The sequence below is a fragment of the Lycium ferocissimum genome, chromosome 2, assembly GCF_029784015.1.
Source record: "Lycium ferocissimum isolate CSIRO_LF1 chromosome 2, AGI_CSIRO_Lferr_CH_V1, whole genome shotgun sequence".
In the NCBI taxonomy this organism is placed as follows: domain Eukaryota; kingdom Viridiplantae; phylum Streptophyta; class Magnoliopsida; order Solanales; family Solanaceae; genus Lycium; species Lycium ferocissimum.
In genome coordinates this window covers 1089635-1094305 of record NC_081343.1, presented here as the reverse complement: position 1 = coordinate 1094305, position 4671 = coordinate 1089635, and positions in this window count along the sequence as shown.

Genomic DNA, 4671 nt, shown 5'->3' with positions numbered 1-4671 from the left:
TTAATAACTCAAGTTGAAGTTGTAGTTGCTTGCGGACTGATTTGGAACGTTAGGTGATTGTGGTGTGATTCCTTGTGTTGATGGAAATGAAAATGCTAACGTATGGAATCGTCGATATAGTTTATGAAATTGAAAGAAAGAAATGTATCGTTGATGTCCTAATGTAATTGAAGGATTTCGGGAAATTAGTCTATGGTTTGGGTTGTTTGAATATTATATGGATTGCTTGAAACGTTCTTAAATCATGTTTAAGTGGTCTCGGATTAATACTCGAATATGCGAGCATTGATGTTAGCTTGAAAGTATATAATTGGAAGGTTGTCGAAATATGTGGAGATGACTTGTTAATGTTAGAATATGTTTGGACATGCTATTGTTGGTTTTGTTGTTGATATTGTGGCCGAGTTCCATTCTCGGGTTGTGGTTGTTGAATTGGGCCGAGCTGTATTCTCGGGACGGTGTATTTACAGGGGAAGTGCTGCCGAAATTTCGGTAGCCAAGTTCATCTAAGAATCCAACTCTAAAGGCTTCTAACCAAGGCTTGGTAAACACGACCAAATTGTAGATTTTGGCGGATTTGCAGCTTGGATTTGGAGTAGCAGAAGGAGCGGAAAGAGGTATGTAAGACTTCACTTTCCTTCTTTGGCATGTCTTAGACATAGTAGGCTTGAACACGGGCCTCGGGGACAATTCCTTTCCTAGAAAATTGAGATTGAAATTAGTTACTATTCATTCAGTAGAATTGAACTAGAAAATGTGTGAAATGTTGAAAAAGCTTCCTAAACACCTAGAACTCGCATGAACAACACCCGACTATCCCAAACTCTCATAAGTAATGTCATGAAACGCATTATACGTAAATCGTGTACGCCGCCTCATCAGACCCGAGGTGGGCCCAGTGTTCCCAGATTCTCCTTATTGCTCCGTTTACTAAAAGGTAAGTGTTGCAACTGTTCTAACGAGAGTATTCCTATGACAATAATGGTGACAATGATGTCAAGGAAGAGAATATGTTTATGATGAGTATGACAAGAATGATTCCATGACTAAGAGTCTCTAGTTAAGGAATTCTATATGAGGATGAAAGTATCAAACTAGACCCTGATCCTTAATTCTATTCCTTGAGTATGACCTTACTTTTCTAAAGACCCCAAAGTACATGAGTTGACGTCTTACGAGGTTTATGGCTTCATTCTATACTTTCCCTTAATGATATCTGTCCGTTGATAGTCTCGCCTTAAAATACTCGTTCCTTCAAGGTGAGACAAAGCGATCCCGGTTAATCCATAATATAATCGGAGGTCACCGACCTTACGTCACTCCGATAGACACATGACTTTCCTTGGGCTCTCATGCATGCTGTGTATATAATACATGATATTGATAAAGGTGTATGCATGTAAATGTGGGGAATGGGGAGGGCAACTGTGTCCACCTGATTCAGCTGGCTTATCATCCCGGACGCGGGATGCCGGACGCGGATATGGGAGAGCCGTACGCCGGCATCATTTATGTGATATATATATATATATATATATATATATATATATATATATATATATATATATATATATATATATATATATATATATATATATGTGATATACTTGGGACGCCGTGGGAGGGGGTGGGAGAGCCGAGGAATTCGGCGTCTGTAACTGTGAGTAAAAAGTAGCGTTTTCCGAAAAGTATTTGTTTTCTATGTACGAGAATAATAAACACCGTGTTCAGAAAAAGAAAAAGAAAAAGCTAGGCATGCATGGCCTCCGCCCCGAGTGGCACTCACAGGTACAGGGTACTTCTTTGTCCTATGATACGGTCTATGTTTTCATACCGTTATTACTCGCGCGGTTACGGCTCACGCGTGATATGTTCCATATGTACGGATACGACCTCCTATGATATGCTCTTACGCTCTTACCATGTTGTTACGTTCATGTCTTACATACTCGGTACATTGCTCGTACCGACCCTCTTCTTCGGGCCGCGCTCATGCCACGCAGTACACCGGACGGATAGAAGCCAGGATAGAAGATGTTCCAGCGAAGTTGGCAAACTCCATTTGTTCTGGGGTGTCGCCGAGTCAGCATGCTATGCCATGACGTCTTGTTTGAAGTTAGAGACTTTGCAGATAGAGTCGTGGGTTCGGGAGTCGATTTGTACCATGATACAAGTTTTGTACGACCACATATTTTATTTGATTTAAAAGCAACGAAAGAGTCTTATTATGTGTGAATAATCTTATTAAGTATGTTTGCTTTAAAGGTTCAAAAAAAATTAGTACGTAAAAAAAGTCAGTGGGTTCGCTCGGCTCCGGTTACGGGGTCGGGTGCCCATCACACCCTGATCAGGATTGGGGTGTGACACTGAGGCTCTCTTACGCTCCTCTAATATAGGTACTGAACGGGAGGACTGAGAGTGAGCCGCACTATGGGACTCACTTTCCTCTACTACCGGTGGCGGTGCTCTTTCAGCTCTCTTTTCTGCCACCGTCTTGCCCTTTTGGGCTGCTGTAGCCTTTTTTCTTTACAGGCATTTCTGAAATACCCAACACACGGTTAAGGAACAAGAAGTTCTTATATCATAGCTCTATAGCACGATTCTTATGAAGAAAGAGTGTCATTCATTCCTAAAATTCCAGCAGCTTATTGTTTATAAGTGTGGCGCGCAACACACCCATAACCAAGACTTTACTAGACACGACTCGTAGACACACCCTAGCACTGTACTGCTCTGATACCACTTTTGTCACGACCCAACCGGAGGACCGCGACGGGCACCCGGTGCTAACCCACCCGGGCACCTCCTAACATACTTTCGCATCACATCTAGGTGAGCCACGTAATTAAATCATACTTTCATTCGTCATTCATAATAATCCCATTGGGCAACAACACATCTATATCATCATTAACAACTATGAGCATATCAATGTATATAAGCCGACAAGGCTAACAAAATAGTATCCAAAATATAGGCCGACAAGGTCAAACACATCTACCCATATACACATGTCTATGAGCCTCTAAGAAGAATATGTCATATAGGTGGGACAGGACCCTGCCGTGCCCATAAATATGTACACAAAGAATCTATACCAAAAGCTGCAGCTCCGAATGAAATGGAGCCCCACTATGTAGTCCCTGAATAACGAAGCTATGGATCAAGTCTGTCTCCCTGGCCACCTGCGGGCATGACGTAGCGTCCACAACCAAAAGGACGTTAGTACGAAGAATGTACTGAGTATGTAAAGCATGATCAACATCAATATGAAAGTATAATAGGAAACATATGAAATAGCATAGGATGGGAGATAATAGTATCATCGTCATAGCACTTACTTGCTTCCCATAGGGACATTCCATTTCTATTGAGTATCCGTGTACATGCATCCATACCCGTACTCATTTACTTTTCGTATCCATTTTCGTATTCGTATTCATATTTCCATTCATACTCATATTCATATCATATACATTGCATATACATAGTCTTTACATAGCCTTTACATAGACTTACCATATTCGTACTCATATTGATGTCATATACATAGCATTTATATAGCATACCCGACCATGAAGGTTCGGTGTTTCACATACCTGACCCTACCAAGGCTCAGTGTTATCCGTACCCAACTGCAGTGGTGCGCGCGCATTACATATATACATATCTACTCTATTATACCCGGCCATTTAAGCTCGGGGTTTGATAATAGCCACACATGGGCGCATATACATATAAGCTCATAATCATCTTTAGCCTTTTTACTATCGTCATTCATTACATTCTATCCTTAGAGGATTACTCGTCGTATAAGGAACTTAGTACAATCGTATCATATCGAGAATCATAAGCTTAGTAGCTTTTACAGATAGGATCATTGGAGAATATCGTAGGCTCATAGAAGGATAGATATTTGGCCAAACAACCATGCCTTATGAAAGTAGGGTTAGCCTTACATACCTTTTCGTTCAACTATTCTATCACTTGCACGTTCTTCTTTAATGCTCACGTTTCTACCTTCATTAGAGAATTGATAGCTTAGCATTCATGACTAAAGCTAGGGAAAATTGACAGCATCTCCTTTATTTATACGACTTCCTCTATATCATATATCAACTCCCAAACATCAATAATAATATTCACAATATCATCACAATAGCCTTTATTCAACTACATTATCCTTACTTCTCAATTCACCTCAATTCATCCATATTCATGGTCATATCACACAATTTCGTTCATTCATATACAAGGACTATTCCATGTTCTCAATATCATTTATAACATGATTATAATCATAATGTATCAAGAATCATATCTCAATTCAACATTTACTCAAAAGTGACACTATTCCCATATTCATGACCCATTTCCTATTTCCTTATGTAATCCAAGTGTTTCAACTTTCAAATACCTTAAACAACAAGGAAATGTCATAAAACTTACCTTAGATGGTGTAGGAATGAACCTTGGGTGCAAACACTTCACTTGAGAAAAACCCTAGTTTCACCTTTACTTGAATTCTTGTCTTGAATGAACTTTAATATATTTTATACGGGTCGTTTGATCTCCAATCCTTATGGAACCTTCTTAACACTTGTTTAACACCTCAATACCAATCTAAGGGATGCTAAAATTCTTCTCCAAAGTCTCATTAACTTATTGTTA